The sequence below is a fragment of the Giraffa tippelskirchi genome, chromosome 8 (genome assembly GCF_054371585.1).
Source record: "Giraffa tippelskirchi isolate mGirTip1 chromosome 8, T2T-mGirTip1v1.2.pri, whole genome shotgun sequence".
Taxonomy (NCBI): Eukaryota; Metazoa; Chordata; class Mammalia; order Artiodactyla; family Giraffidae; genus Giraffa; species Giraffa tippelskirchi.
The window spans coordinates 148,659,492-148,676,614 of NC_137282.1; the positions used below are offsets into that span (position 1 = coordinate 148,659,492).

The 17,123-nt window shown below is 38.9% G+C and overlaps 1 long non-coding RNA gene across 3 annotated transcripts in view; it reads right to left on the bottom strand.

Moving 5' to 3' along the window:
• Window positions 1-17,123, bottom strand: part of LOC145516665 (uncharacterized) — a 207,836-nt gene that overhangs the window by 14,902 nt on the left and 175,811 nt on the right. Inside the window, exons 1-2 of one of the 3 annotated variants that reach the window (XR_014061630.1) lie at window positions 3,814-3,895; window positions 815-944 (exon numbers count right to left, since the gene is read on the bottom strand). This is a non-coding gene — a long non-coding RNA (uncharacterized LOC145516665). Of the gene's footprint in view, window positions 1-804; window positions 945-3,813; window positions 3,896-11,608; window positions 11,672-17,123 lie in introns of those variants that run through there. The other 2 variants (XR_014061629.1, XR_014061631.1) reach the window with 2 other exon arrangements.

A 17,123-nucleotide genomic window follows, 5' to 3' on the forward strand; every position in this document is an offset into this window, starting at 1 on the left:
GTCTCTGGCTGCGACCCTCCCGGCTGCTGTCGACCCTCCGGGATCTCAGGCAGTCTTTGCTTAAAAACTGGGAGCCTGTTTGCAGTTTGGTAGGGGGTGCCCTCTCTGGAGCCGAGTTTGCCCCTTTCCGGCTCTAGCGGGCCCCGCCTGCCCGCTGTGTCCGGCGGGGGATGGCGCGGTCCGCAGCCGGCTAGCTCTCCTCTGGTATCGCTCAGTCCTTTGTTCTGTGAGCGGGCCGGCAGTGCCTTAGAGTTGGGCTTTTCGCGGGATAGTTCTCTCTCTCTCTCGCTGTCCCACAGTTTAGGTTACTATCTCACGTTAGCTCCCTCAGATTGCCCTCGGGGCACTCGGGCCCGGTCCTTACCCTAGGCAATGCCGCCCGCTCCTCTCCGTTCAGCCCCCACTTGCTGGTGGCGGATGATGCGAGCGTCTGGGGTTCTTTGCTGGGAGTTGCTTTAGGCACGTAATCTGTCGATTTTATTTATTTTTTCCTCCCAGTTACGTTGCCCTCCGAGATAAAAAATCCTCCCCCACACCCGCCGGTGAGAGGGTTTCCTGGTGCTTGGAAATTCCTCCTCTTTTACGACTCCCTCCCCGGGACGGGTCTCCGTCCCTAACTCTTTTGTCTCTCTTTTTATCTTTTATAATTTCTCCTACCTCTTTTGAAGATAATGCGCAGTTTTTGTGAAAGCCTGACGTCCTCAGCCAGCCTTCAGAAGTAGTTTTGTGAAGTTTGGTCAGCGTTCAGATGTTCTTTCGATAAATTTGTGAGGAGAGAGTGGTCTCCCCGTCCTATTCCTCCGCCATCTTCTGCTCTCCCCCTCTGTGTTGTCTTTAGTAAGGCTCCACTGGCCTGAGGAACTCCATGGTCTTATGATCTGATTATTTTATCATAAGGGAAGAGTCTTACTCTGCATAGCCTAGAGTGATCTGTATTTCTTGTACTGCAAAAAAAAAAATCCAAATGGGGAAATAAATATTCCAACATCTGGATCTAAAAGGTTACCACATCCACGTTGGCCTCGGCAGTGTTTCATTCCCGAGGATGACCGAGCTGAGAGACGCATTAAACACTATCGAGGGGCCAGAGGGCGGAACAGTGTGACTGAATTCCACATTGAGGAGCTTTCATGCAACAGAAAGGGGGACCTGTGCCTCTCTGAGTCTGTGTAGATGGAAATTCTCCACCTTAACACACGTGACTTTACCATTCTGCCTCCAGGCTAAGCTTTCCTTAGTTGATTGTCCAACTTCTGCCTGACACATTTTTGACCAACATTTCTAGTTTCCACTGTTGTTGAAACTGCATTGCTTTTCCTGTTTTCATGAGCATTATAATGGAAAGATGGCAGGAATGAATCAAGAACTGCTGGTTACCAACAATGTAGCCAGAATATCCTCTTTCATATATAAAGATGAAGCTGGAAATGGCTTTTGCCCTCATGTGCCAGTTTGACCTAAAACCCAATGTAAGCCAACAGTCTTATAAACCACACACATGGACAAAGTGCCTTTTGACTATAAATCCAGCTGGTCACTGAAGAGCCAATTTCTGTTTACTATTACTATCTTTTCCATTTTCTTTTCCCAGAAGTATTTTGGCAGGGAAGTGTGTGTGTGTGTGTGTGTGTGTGTGTGTGTGTGTGTGTGTGTGTGTGTGTGTGTGTGTGTGTGTGTGTGTGTGCGTGTGTGTGTGTGTGTGTGTGTAGCACAATTACCTAAATTATATTGAAATATTATTTGCCTCTATTTTTTCTTAAAAATATTCATTTTTTCAGCACCCTTATGACCAATTGTCATCTGATGTGATCACTTTAAATTATCAGATAACTTTTCACAGTCAAGGATGAATGATTTTCAACCTTCCAAATTCTATTTCATGTCCATAATACATGCTAGTTGAATTAACAGTCTTTGTGGAAGTAACAATAGCTAAATTATAAAATCTATTAAAAATCCATTCTACCATGGTCTAGTTCTTCATTATGTGATTTAGGGAGGGAAGAACAAGTCAGAATAGAAAAAGACAGAGTGTGAAATTTAAGCAAAAATTGTGAGCTAAAGCTTGAAATTAAAATTTCAACTAGAGCTCGGTTTAAGAAAACAAATCACGACAAAATGAGCTGAGAATGGGACTTTGTGTGCATGCGTGCATGTGTATGTGTTCACTATGGCTCAAGAAAATTCTATGAATTAGCTCATTGGCCATGACTGCAGTATTTCTTATGGAAAGAAAGGGTGACTTGTGAGTATGATCTCATCCATTCTCAAGGAGCAGGAGGCTGTTTATGTGAAGAGGTTATTAACAACAATAATTCTGAAGAGAGGAAGTGTTGTCCAGTGTTTAGAGTCAGTGGCTTAGATTCTATTTCTGGATGTATCCATTTTTTTTTTCAGAGGTTTTAGACAGGTCATATTTTCTTAGGACTACTGTTTATATCTGTTTGCTTGGGGTACTAACAGTTTCCACTATATTATTGTATGGCACATTTTTGTGAGTTTTAATAACTTCAGGTAAAATGATTTGCAAAGATGCTTTAAAGTCATTAGAGAACCTCTGGGATGAAAGAGGAAGTATTCCTTCCCTGGTGAAAATGTAACATCTTTTCATAGCAAGTGTTGTGTGGTCTTTCTTTCTTTTTAATGGAAATGCTCAGCATTGCCAAGTATATTCTGTAAGCTTTCTTTCCAGAACTGCTACTTAGCAGCTTCTCACCAGAACTGAGTTTCACATGACCTCATTATTAGATATGTTTTGTAACTAAATACACGTTTTTATTTTTTTAAAGGGGGAAAAGCACAATGAATTTGAGTCACTAGGAATTTGGGGGCCATTTCTAGAGTAGCACTTTTTCTTTGTATTGAAAATGGACTCATGAGAACAAGTCCACTCCTCATGAGATGCCCTGGACAGTAAGTATGTAGAAGCTGGTGAAACATTATCTGTTTGGGGCAAACAGGAAACATAGGTATTTAGGATTTAGCTTTAGGGTAAATAAATAAGCAAATAGCGGGGTGAGTAAGAATCTAGAAGCCAAGTATATACATTCATCACCATCAGTTAATAAGATCTTAAACTTGCAACATATTTTATACTGTACGTATTGTTTCATGAAAAATGTGAAGTAGAGCAAAGTATTTTTTCAGGCTGAAAAGACTAAAATTTGGAGTTATTAATTAATTCGTCTAAGGTTGCACACCAAAAGAGCTAGTACTCTAAGCCCAGTAGTTTGATTCTTCACCTAGAAATGGGTGCTATACCTTGATTCTCAACTAGGGAGGGAAGGGAGCTCTTAGACATTTCACGCTGCCTACCCGCCTATCTGCAGACTTTGGTGGGCAACGTCCCACCGGTTGAGAATCACTGACATATCAAGCCACATGATGAGTGTGTTCCTCTACAATGTGTCAGGACAGAAAACAGCTTGCCAAACGGAGAATATGGCTTTCTGTGTTTCTTTTTATGTAAATGATGAAACTGTACCATGAACATGAAATGCTTATCTTCATTTTCTCAAGCCAGGTTTGTTTGTTTTTTTTTTTTTTTTTAATATACTCAGATCCTTGTGACAGTGTTTATCCCTGCTCTCAGCTGAAATTTGGCTGCAGTTTTTATGCTCTGATAGTAGCCCTAACCATCCTCAACTGCCTCTGTCTAAACCTGACATTCCCCAAGCCTGATGCCCCTCACTGTCGGCGCCCTCATTTGTTTTTTCTTTTTTTCACTAATGTACATTTTAACTGAGAACACATGACATTGCTGAGATTAGAACCTCTCTCAAACATAACCAAAGAATCATTTTCTAACTTGACTTTCCTCTGGACTGTATTCCAGTGAGATTTTCATGAGGCTGCAGTTGCTGAACTTCACATCGCCATCTCTGTTTTGGCTTCAACTTGGAGAAAGAAAGAAAAACGGGCTTCTTTTCCCATGAAATCTCCTATCAGTCCTCTGAGAAAGAAATGGGGAACCATTTTAAGAGAGACATACCTTAATTTTGTTGCAAATCCTTTTCTGCTTTCCAGCCTTCAATATCAATATGTCACACTAAATTATTTCATTAAGTACTTCATCTCCTCTGTAACCTGCTTGTCTTTGAGGACAAACCGTGGATTGGCTGTGTACACGTCCGCAATATTTCAACTCAAAGGACATCTGCAGACTCTTAACCAGAAAACTATGTGCATTCTTTTCCTTTCCCCTTCATAAATATATATTGCAATTTCCACTGTTATTAAAAAAAATTATACTTTGGTCCTTAGCGAGCTACAGTGCCCTACTCTCCCTTCAGTCTTAAGCTGACCTTGCTCCCTGAGAAAGACAGGAAGACAACCTTAAGTGACAACGAGACAAATTTCATTTTGTTGGGAACTGCCGTTTCAATTATTTCTCTCTTCTCGATTTCTCCTTGCTGACCTGGTCCAAGCTGTTACATTGACAGGGGTCCCTCACCTCTAAATTAAAATATGCAAATTGTTATCGTTTCCGCACTAGGACCAGTAGAGCCTGGGCACTGCGATTGCAAAAGATTGTTCAGTTCCATTTTACATCAGAAGAATATAGTTACCTGCCTCTGCCATTTCCTATTATGAGAAAAATAATACCCTGCAGACTGATACATTATAAGCAATACATTTATGCATCAGTATATTTCTATTTTAAAAATGAAAGATTATTACTTTTTGTGACCCACATTCTGCCACAAGGACAATATGTCCAAATATATGCACATACTGTCAAGGACTTGGTGGATGTCTTTTAAATGTTTCAATACTGAGAACTAGTCTACCTTAATTTGAAACATAACTACATTTTTAAGTAATAGACTTGAAATGTAAAACAGTTACAATCAATGCATTTTAAAAGTATTATTCCTTTCATAAAATCTTGGAATTGGGATGCTTCCCTAGTCATTGTATCAATTAGTACTGTTCATGACTGAGTGACTAAGCACACACACTCACACGTGTGCACGCGTGCACACACACACACACACACACAGGCTGATAGACAAGTCATTTTGGGGGCCATTCTACATACTATTTGCCTATATGTGCACGTAAACTATTCACTAAAATTTCCCCATTATTTAAAAAAATTCTGTTTCTCAGATAATAATATAAAATTAGCTTCTAAATACCCACTGTAGTGACTAATAATATTTAGAAATGCTCAAGGATTATTTCTGTGATGTTGTTATATCCACCATGGTTCTCAGAAATTCCTAAGTGAACATGAATGGACCTGAGCATCATGTTTTTTCCCAGGTTGTCTTAGGAGATCTGGGGTAGAAGCCTATTCAGAAACCACTATGTGGGAAAATCACTCATCGACAGGTGAAATAGCAATAATAAATAAAAGTACTGGAACATAAAAAGGTTATTTGTTGCTTTGAGATATACAGTTGGCCTTGAACAACGAGGGGGTTAATCCACTTATAACTTAGTCAGCCCTCTGTATCCATGGTTCTTGTACATCTGCAGATTCAACCAACCAGGAACTGCATAATAGTGTACTACTTACTATTGAAAAATATCTGCATATAAGTGGACCTGTGCAGTTCAAATCTATATTTTTCAAGGGTCAACTGTATTTGATATTTTCTATTTACTTTTTCCATCAAAATCTGATTATGTTAGTTTGGTTTAAAATGAACTTTTAATTCTTAAACATTCATTGATAGAAGTAAAATATATCAAGTCCTGGGAGGAAAGGCATCTTAAGTTCAAAATGTTACACAATGTAAACCACCAGGAAAGAGTGATAAACACTAAAAACCTGAGCTAAGACATAAAGTACCAAGTCCCATATCTGTTGCTAATGAGCAGTACAGACAAAGGGTAAGCAACCTGTCTGGACCTTATTTTTCACATCAATTAAATTTTGTAGTCTATGTCAATGAACTTTTTTTCCTCTATAGTGGGCTTTTTTTACCTTGTGTGAGGACTCTAAGGGAAAATGATAAATTTTTACAAACTAAAATAAAAATCAGGAAGAAAATTTTCCCTGATAAGGTTGAGATCATTGAAGAATATCAGTTCTGTAATTCTAAGTCACTGATTCTAAACTCTCCTGTCTAACTTTTCTAGCTTACTGGGTGGATATTTAAAAAATGAAATTTGTCAGTACAAAATATCCCTTTAACTTTAAATATCTGAGATTACTAAGCAGATTCTTTAAAAAGAAAGCGATTTTTTCTCCTCATTTTATTTTCTTCAATTCATTGTCTTTGAATTTCTCTCTTTAAGACCTATCTTAATCTTACATTCTGTCTTTAGAAACTAATGGGTTTTTGGTGATGTCATCAAGATGGCGATACAGGTTGTTCCTGACTTCAGTTCCCTTCACAAGAAGACTCACTAACAGCTATTCATAGGAAAGACAGCATTGTGTAAATTCTAGAACACAGAGGGGATGCTGGAGCATCTTCCTGGATCACAGGAATGGAGAAGGACTGAATTAGAAAGGGAAGCAGGGTGACTACACTCTGACTGCACTGCCCCTCCCCCAGGCTGGCATAAGAGAGGGAGCCCCGGGCCCACTGTTTCCCAGTGGGAAAAGCAGAACCCGGGGTTTACATCCAGCTTCCATAGCACTGGGTGTCAGTTCCCGTGAAGCCCGTTAATAAGGCCTCACATCACGGGATTGCAGGGGGATCTTACGGGGCTTGACTTCTAGAGGCCAGGCTGTGATGGAGAAGAGGTGCAGGGCTTAAGGCAACCAGCACTCATATCTTGGCACATTGAATTCCCACTCACAGAAGCACCCAAGTAGAAATCCCAGCTAGCAGTTTGCCCATCTGCACAGCCAAGCTGGCAGCCCCATCTGGCCAGGGAACTTAGTGGCTGGTACTGCCTGATTTGGGATCCCAAATGGCAACTCTTGTTGACCTTAGAGACTGCTTTGACACCCCCTCCAAGCTTCAGTAGAGACATTATTCCATAACCTTGCCTACTGCCGAGTGTAGCCCCAGACGTGCCTGAGCAGGAAGCCTTGCTGGAGCACCTGGGAAGCTGTCTAGCCTAGCAGCACACAAGAAAAGAGTCTAGTTGGCAGTGCTGGCCATCTGTAGAGTCAGGATAGTGGCCCTTCAACCATGCCAGGTAACTCAGCATGCACTTCTACCTGATTTGAGATCTGCAATCATAGTTTTTGCAGGTCTTATTGCCTGTTCTGCCCTGTCACCCAGGCAGCAAAGCTAATTCATAGCCCTGTCCACTGTTGAGTACAGCCCCCAGCCTTGACCAGCCAGAAAACCTGGACAGAGCACCCACAAAGCATGGCCCAGCAGCACTTGGGCAAAGTCTGGTCAGTGGCTTTATCCTTCTGCAGAGTCCAGTTGGCCAGAGAGTTTGCTGTGTAGTTCTTCCTGAGTTGGTATCCTCCTCCCCCAAAATGAGCCTTACCAGACTTGGAACTTTTTCTGCTTCTCTTCTCCTTCCCCATCAGAGGGAAACTAATTAATAGCCTTACCCACTGTTGAGGGTAACACTTTACTCCACCCATTCAGGAAGCCTGGCTAGAACATCTGGGAAATTGTGTTGCCCAGCAGCATTGAAGCAGAGAGCCTGGTCAGTGGCTTTGCACTTCTCTAGGGCCACACCAGCAATCTGGCTAGGGGGCTTCATGCACAGTTCTGCCTGATTTGGGATCTCAACCAACAAGTCTTGCTTGCCAGCTTTGCAGATGGTTCTGCTGCCTTGCCCAGGTAGGGAAGCTAATTCACAGCCCTGCCTACTACTGAGTGACACCCCAGCCCCACTTGACCAGGAAACCACGTCAGAGCACCTGGAAAGAGCCTCGCAGCATCTGAGCAGAGAGCCTGGCCAGCAGCTCTGCCATGTGTAAAGCCAAGTCAGTTGCCCTGTCTAGCCAGGGAGCTTGGTATGCAGCTCTGTCTGATTTAGTCCCAAATAATGAGCCATGACAGCCTTGGAGTCTGTCCTGTGGCCCAACTAAGGTGAGGAAGCTAATTTGTAGCCTTGAATATAGCGTTAAAGATGAACTAGAAAGATGAACCAGAGCATCCAGAAAGCTATATAATCCATTCTACAGCCATGTTTATAATGGCATATAAAGAAAGAGCCCAGCTAGTGACTTGCTTGTCTACAAAACAAAGCTAGCTGGCCCATGTGGCCAGGGAACTCAGTGCACAAATATGTTTGCTCTGGGTTCCCAAACAACTAGCCATGCCAGCTTTGGGGCCTATTCTGTTGATGCAACCAGGCACTGAAACTAATTCACAACACTGCTTACTATTGAGTTTAGTGCCCAGCCCCCAGTTCACAATTCATACACACCACCCCCTCACTGGGAAGCCTGGTGAGAATAATCCAGGCAACTGCAGAGCCCATCCCACAGTCATGTTTGAGCAGAGAACCAAGCCAGCAGTCCTACTTAAGTGTTCCCAACAGGCAGCACCACTACTCCTGATTTCAGAGCTTGAGCAGTGACTTTCCAGAACAAATAAAAGCTGAAGGAATTTCTCAGCAATATACATGCTTCACAAAAAATGCTAAAGGAAGTTCTTGATGCAGAACGAGAAGTGTGTTAATTAACACCATAAAAGCATACACACAGGTACAAAATTCACTGATAAAAGTAAATATATAGTCAAAGTAATATTCTCTAATATTGTAATGGTGGTCTATAATTTATATAAAACTCGAGTTGAAAGGTTAACAAAGCAAAAATATTAAAAATAATCATAGTTATAATAATTGTTTTTAGATATACAGTATTAAATAAATTATAATATCAATAACCTAAAATTGAGGCAGAGCTAATAGTGTAAAATTTAGGAATACTATCAAAGTTAAATTGTTCTCAGCTTAAAATAGGGTGTTAGAAATACATGATATTTTATATAATTTTCAGTTTAACCACAAGGAAATAAATGTGGTGAGACAAAAGATTATGATAGGAGAGTCAAAGTATATTGCTACAAAAATTCATCACATTACAAAGAGGACAGCAAGAATAAGAGGAACTCTGTATCTATAAAATATTTAGAAAACAATTAGCAAAATGGAAATAGTAAAGTCTTTATATACCAATAGCTACTCTAAATGTAAATGGATTAAATTCTCTAATCAAAAGACATAGCTGGCTGAATGGGTAGAAAAACAAGATCCAGTGATCTGAGGTCTACAGTGCATACTTAATTCTAAAGACACACATAGAATGAGAGGGAAGAGATGGAAAATGGTATTTCAAGCAAATATTAACCAAAAGAAATTAGGAGTAGTGAAAGCTATATCAGATGAAACAGATTTTAACCTAAAAATGGTAAAAGGAGACAAAGAAGGTCAGTATATAATGCAAAGATGGTCAGTTCATCAGAAAGATACAAACAATTATAAATGTTTATGCATCCTACATTGGAGTACTTAAATATCAAAAGCAAATAATAACACAACTAAAAGGAGAAACAAACAGCAATATAATAATGCTTGGGTACTTTAATATCCAACACTCTCAACATTGGATCAGTTCAGTTCAGTTCAGTTCAGTCGCTCAGTCCTGTCCGACTCTTTGCAACCCCATGGACTGCAGCATGCCAGGCTTCCCTGTCCATTGCCAACTCCCGAAGTTTACTCAAACGCATGTCCATTGAGTCAGTGATGCCATCCAATCGTTGCACCCTCTGTTGCCCCCTTCTCCTCCCACGTTCAATCTTTCCCAGCATCAGGGTCTTTTCCAATAAGTCAGTTCTTCGCATCAGGTGGCCAAAGTATTGGAGTTGCAGCTTCAGCATCAGTCTTTCCAATGAATATTCAGGACTGATTTCCTTTACGATGGACTGGTGGGATCTCCTTGCAGTCCAAGGGACTCTCAAGAGTCTTCTCCAACACAGTTAAAAAGCATCAATGCTTTGGCATTCAGCTTTCTTTACAGTCCAACTCTCACATCCATACATGACTACTGGAAAGACCATATCTTTTACTAGACGGACATTTGTTGGCAAAGTAATGTCTCTGCTTTTTAATATGCTCTCTAGGTTGGCCATAGCTTTTCTTCCAAGGAGCAAGTGTCTTTTAATTTCATGGCTTCATTCACCATCTGCAGTGATTTTGGAGCCTCCCAAAATAAAGTCTGTCACTGTTTCCACTGTTTCCCCATGTATTTGCCATGAAGCGATGGGACCGGATGCCATGATCTTAGTTTTCCAAATGTTGAGTTTTAAGCCAACTTTTTCACTCTCCTCTTTCACTTTCATCAAGAGGCTCTTTAGTTCTTCTTCGCTTTCTGCCGTAAGGATGGTGTCATCTGCATATCTGAGGTTATTGATATTTCTCCCGGCAATCTTGATTCCAGCCTGTGCTTCATCCAGCCCAGCATTTCTCATGCGGTATATTGGATATATCATCCAAAAAGAGAATTAATAATGAAGCAGTGGACTTGAACAACATAGAAACCAAATTGTTGTGCTTAGTCACTCAGTCGTGTTCGACTCTTTTTGACCCCATGAACTGTAGCCCAGCAGGCTCCTCTGTCCATGGAGATTCTCCAGGCAAGAATACTGGAGTAGGTAGCCATTCCCTTCCCCAGGAGATCTCCCCAACCTAGGGATCAAACCCAGGTCTCTGCATTGCAGGTGGATTCTTTACCATCTGAGCCACCAAGGAAGCCCATAAACCAAAATGGACCCAATATGTAAATAATGAACATTTCATCCAGCAAAAGGAGAATGCTGTTGCATATACTCCTAAAATGCACATGATACCTTTTCTGGGATAGATCACGTGTTAGGCTACAATACAAATCTTAGCAAATTTAAGAATATGGAAATCACATCAAGTATTATTTTTTCCCACAATTGTGTAATGGAAAACTGGAAAACTCACAAATATATGGAAATTAAGCATCAAACACCTGAACAGTGAGTAGATCAAAGTAGATGTTATAAGGAAAATGAAAAAGTATATTGAGACAAATGAAAATGGAAACATAAAATTAGACATACACATGTAAAGAATGAAATAGATCTCTACCTTACACCACTTACAAAAATTAACTCAGAATGGATTAAAGCCTTAAATATAAGACTTGAAGTCATAAAACCCCTATGACAAAACATAGACAAAAAGCTGTTTGACGTGGGTCTTGGCATGATTTTTTTACATATGACACCTAAAGCATAAACAACAAACTATTTTTTTTTTAAATGAGGCCACATAACACCAAAAAGCTTCTATATAGCAAAAGAAAACATCAACAAAGGGAAAGGCAACCTACAGAATGGGAGAAAATATTTGTGCAAACCACACATCTGATAAGGCATTAATAACCATAATATACAATGAACTCCTATAACTCAGTAACAACAAAAAAATAATATTGGTAAAAACTTGAACAGACATTACATTTTTCTAAAAAAAAGGATTTAAATGGTCCAGAGGTACATGAAAATGTTCTCAACATCACTAATTGTAACACCTGTATTATTTAACCAACCAGCAAAGCTGGCATAATAAAAAGACTTCAAAATGCAAGGGATTTTATAATATTAGAGTTTGTTTCTCTCTGATATACTGGCCGGAGGTGAGTGCTTTCATATTAGAATATCTCCCACACAGTGTAAAGTGAAACAGGAAGTGTCCTTACCTTTAAGGAAGCATGCTGTCTCTTCTCAATTCAGGCTGGAATCTAGTCATGTGGCACTCCAGGCTGTAAGAGAAGACAGAAAACACAGTTCAAATCTAGGTGTCAGTGTGTTCAGATAAAACTAAGAAAGCTGATTATTAAATAAAGGAAAAAGGAAATTGATGGACAACTGTCTGCCACTTAGTATTAGATTGATTATTTTTGAATAAGTAAATATCATTTATATAACATTTGTTTAAAATCTAGATAGTTCTGGATGAATTCCCAATTGAATCATGATAGTTTTTTTTCTAAGATAGTATTATACTGTTTATTAAAACATCTTAGAATAGAAAAACTATATTCTAAGATAGTGTTAATAAATACTTTCATTAAAAGTCATTAAGAGGAGAATGTCAATCACAAGTGTTCTTCCCATTATCAATACATATTTTCTTCTTTCTGCATTGTCTAATATAGTACTATAAAATATTTCTACAGTTAAGGAGGAAACAAAATAAGCACATGGAAGTTGATTTGAAATTAGTAATACAATCCCATATACATACCTATGCTGAGATATACAGTGAGAAAAAGAAACCAATATTCTATTTCCCATTATTACCCATGCAGAGTTTTCCAGGTCTCCTTTCATCCTTCTAGGCCAACAGCCTTATTCTCACTGAGACCACCTGGCACATACTTGTTTTCCTGGCAGTTTAAGTAGAATGTCAACCCGAGACTCTACATTGCATCTCTGTCTGTATTTCATAATATCTAGCAAGACTGTGATTACTTAATTAGTACCAGAGCAATGGTACTAATAATTAAATAACATGCACAATCCATTTTAAGAAGAGTAGCAGTTAAGTGATTCCCCCCCCCCCCACTAAACCTTGTTTAAATTAGCTATGTGCCTTTCCTAGCTTGTTAGGCAGCCTGAATTGAAATTCAGTTCATTCTATCTTCGTCATTACCTGTACATTATGCACCGCTCTGCCAAGGGCTTTCAAATACGCCTATTTATATGCTGCGTTTGGGCTTCCCAACACTATTATAGAAGCAAGCTGACCTAGAGACACTCTTGTTTTCTCTAAGGAACTGAAATGTCTACCGCATATAGGCAATATTAAGGGCAACGATTTATTTAAGTTCTGAAGTGAAGAGCTAACAAAATTGCATATAAGATATTGATATCAAAAACCACACAAGGAGAATAATAAAGACAGGTAATAAAAAAGTTGATCAAATGTTAATCTAATAATATCCTATGTAATTTTAATTAACTTATTTGTCTAATGCTACATAAGGTTAAATCATTTATAGATGCTGTTTGTGTGTTTTAGCAATGTTATTAGTGTCTCATGTTTCATTTTCTCTATTCACATGCTGAATCCACCCCTTTGAAGCAATTAGCATAATCACTAACATTATAAGATCATTTTGCTCACTCCAAATAAATGACCATCAAATTCATGCCTACTCTCTATATTCAGAAATGCTTAAATAGTTCATTACTACCCAAATGACTATGGGGAAATGCTGTGCATAAGATGAAAGTAATAATGACTCATACCCCCTACAATGAAGATGAAACTCTTCCACATAGGAATTAATTCACTGTAAAATATCTGAGATCAGGAAGATAATTGAAAGGACTAAAAATAAAATTGAATGCAATAGGTAATCTAAAGGTCATGAGACTTGTCACTAAACAATTAGAAGATTTTTTAATTTTGATAGGCTTTATAAACATCACTACAGGTTATATTCTGAGTATAGATTGATTTTAAATTGAGCTTTCTTATATCTAAATGTATATCTAATGAAAACATTTTATATGCTGTAAGCTTTCACCTATTATTCATATTACATTGATGAAAAAAATTAAATGTCATGAGATATCATAAACAGATATTTTCATTTTGGTAAGGTTAAGTTTTATCAATACTGCTATAGCTTCTGTTCTGGATTCAGAGCAATTTTTAAATTGTGCTTTATCTAAATGTACATCTAATGAAAATATTTTTATACATTATGTTTCATATTTCTTATCACACTAAATCTAAAAGGAATCTGAAACACTTAATAGTATTCATTTAATTTTCTAACAATAATATCTCTTTTTGGTAATAGGGTTTATTGATTTTCAAATCTGAACCTATATTATCTGACACAAATGAGGACAAATAAGGAAGATATTATTCCTAAATTTAAAGATATGAGCAAATTTGATATTGATTCACAGGGCACCACACAATGGATTATAGTGATACTGGTTAATAACAGAATTTATATCTCTTAATATTGAACTTAGAGCCCAGATCTAAACAAAACTGTGAAGAAGAGCGCTTACTCATAGCTCTTTCATTTTTTTGTATGTATCCCTTTTTTCTCAAATACCTTCTAAGTCCATGATGGTCCCTAGCATTTCAGTACCCAGGACTTAGGCACATTGGCATGCATCCTTTATGCTGTAAGCCTCCTATGGTTGGCCTCCTTATAAGATCAGTTCTTATACCAGACAGGTGATGAAATATTTTGAAAATGACCCCTGGTTCACGCTCTCTAACCACATCCTTCCTTTCATGGGAGACTTAACTAACAGAACTCAATGCCAGAGTTATCTTTCCTTCTCTTTCCTGTCTGTTCCACTTTATATTCTTATAGTCCCAGAGAATCTTATAAAAGATCAGGGTCCCTGTTCACTTAGGCCAATGTAGATTTCTAAGGTAAATATTTAGCCTACCTTTCATATCTGTCATGTTGCTTACTAGGGGCTATTGTTCACCCTACATTGAAACCTGTAGGTGCTTTCATGTACTTTCAAGTCATTCTAAATGTGTAAGGTTATTGTGATGCTTTTCTCATCAAATGGTTTTGAAGGGTCTCAAAAAGTGGAGGTTTTTCTGAAATTTGCAGAAACAGTCAACAAATATTAATATAATTAATTTCTAATCTCCAAGTGGTCAGAAATAAATCAAAAGGTGCTCAACATCATTCGTCACTAAAGAAAAGCAGGTTCAAAATATAATAACTACTAAGCATCTACAGAAATGGCTAAAACTAAAAGGACTGAGAGAAAATTAGACTGACACATTGATGGAAGGGATACAGCTTGATGCAATTACTTTTGATAATTGCTTGGTCATATCTAATAAATCTGGACACACAGGAATCAAGTAAGGCTGGTTGTGTGTATGCCCAACAGAAAGGCAGATACATGAAAATATTTTCATATCATACTATCCATAAAAGCCAAAAAGTGAGAATAAAAACAATATCCATCTACAATAGACTGAATAAAGAAGAACTGTGATAGGGAACAATGGAATACTATATATTAAGAGAAAAGAATAAATATTGCTAAATGCAGAAAAGATAGAATGCCATAGTAAACAGACAGACAAAACCCATGTAATTCTTGTCCACATCAGAAATAGCAATTCATCTCTCAGGGATTGATCTACATTACCCAGGCATGTAAGAGTTAGGTGAAAAAACAAAACACCACTTCATCAGTGGTGTAATTAGTAAATTTCAGTTTCAGTTTAGTCACTCAGACGTGTCCGACTCTTTGCAACCCCATGGACTGCAGAACGCCAGGCCTCGCTGTTCATCACCAACTCCCGGAGTCTGCCCATACTCATGTCCATTGAGTCGGTGACGCCATCCAACCATCTCATCCTCTGTAGTCCCCTTCTCTGCCTGCCCTCAACGTTTCCCAGCATCAGGGTCTTTTCAAATGAATGAGCTATTCGCATTAAGTGGCCAAAGTATTGGAGTTTCAGCTTCAACATCAGTCCTTCCAATGAACACCCAGGACTGATCTCCTTTAGGATGGACTGGTTGGATCTCCTTGCAGTCCAAGAGACTCTCAAGAGTCTTTTCCAACACCACCACAGTTAAAAAGCATCAATTCTTCAGCTCAGCTTTCTTTACAGTCCAACTCTCACATCCATACATGACTACTGCAAAAACCAGAGCATTGACTAGATGGACCTTTGTTGGCAAAGTAACGTCTCTGCTTTTTAATATGCTATCTAGGTTGGTCATAACTTTTCTTCCAAGGAGCAAGTGTTTTTTAATTTCATGGCTACAATCACCATCTGCAGTGATTTTGGAGCCCTCAAAAATAAAGCCAGTCACTGTTTCCACTGTTTCCCCATGTATTTGCCATGAAGTGATGGGACTGGATGCCATGATCTTAGTTTTCTGAATGCTGAGTTTTAAGCCAACTTTTTCACTCTCCTCTTTCACTTTCATCAAGAGGTTCTTTAGTTCTTCTTCACTTTCTGCCATAAGGGTGGTGTCATCTGCATATCTGAGGTGATTGATATTTCTCCCAGCAATCTTGATTCCAGCTTGTGCTTCATCCAGCTTAGCATTTCTCATGATGTACTCTGCATATAAGTTAAATAAGCAGGGTGACAATATACAGCCTTGACGTACTCCTTTTCCTATTTGGAATCAGTCTGTTGTTCCATGTCCAGTTCTAACTGTTGCTTCCTGACCTGCATACAGATTTCTCAAGAGGCAAGTCAGGTGGTCTGATATTCCCATCTCTTTCAGAATTTTCCACAGTTTATTGCGATCCATACAGTCAAAGGCTTTGGCATAGTCAATAAAGCAGAAACAGATGTTTTTCTGGAAATCTCTCGCTTTTTCGATGATCCAGTGGATGTTGGAAATTTGATCTCTGGTTCCTCTGCCTTTTCTAAAACCAGTTTGAACATGTGGAAGTTCATGGTTCACGTATTGCTGAAGCCTGGCTTGGAGGATTCTGAGCATTACTTTGCTAGCGTGTGAGATGAGTGCAATTGTGCAGTAGTTTTAGCATTCTTTGGCATTGCCTTTCTTTGGGATTGGGATGAAAACTGACCTTTTCCAGTCCTGTGGCCACTGCTGAGTTTTCCAAATTTGCTGGCATATTGAGTGCAGCACTTACACAGCATTATCTTTTAGGATTTGAAATAGCTCAACTGGAATTTCATCACCTCCACTAGCTTTGTTTGTAGTGATGCTTCCTAAGGCATAATTACACAGGTAAATTAGTAAATAAACCTGTTTCAATAGGATAGACACATTTACTCCATGAAAATAAACTCCCATGGAAAGCAACAGTATACAAATACAAGAAGAGTACATGTGGACTAATAAATGCCCTTTCACTGCACACTGCACAGAACCTTGACCATACTAAGTATGAAAGGCAAGTTAAATTCAAGAGGCATTTAGTTATATTCAATGACACTTATTCAAGTTTGCTACTCAAACACCCAAATATGTTATCAAGCTCATCTCCTGGCTCTCATAGGGCTACAGATATAATGTTGACGCATAAAGCAAGTTGCATGGAAGAATTTCAAGCCACTTACAGAGTGGGATCCTCAGAGAAAGATACTAGTACTAATCGAAAGCTTAAAGACATTAAAACCAAACCCACGTCATGTTTGTCTTAAGGATAAAGATAAAGCCAGAAGAGGAATTAGGATGAAGGCCTTCAATCCAGAGGTGCAAGCACTCATTCACTCGT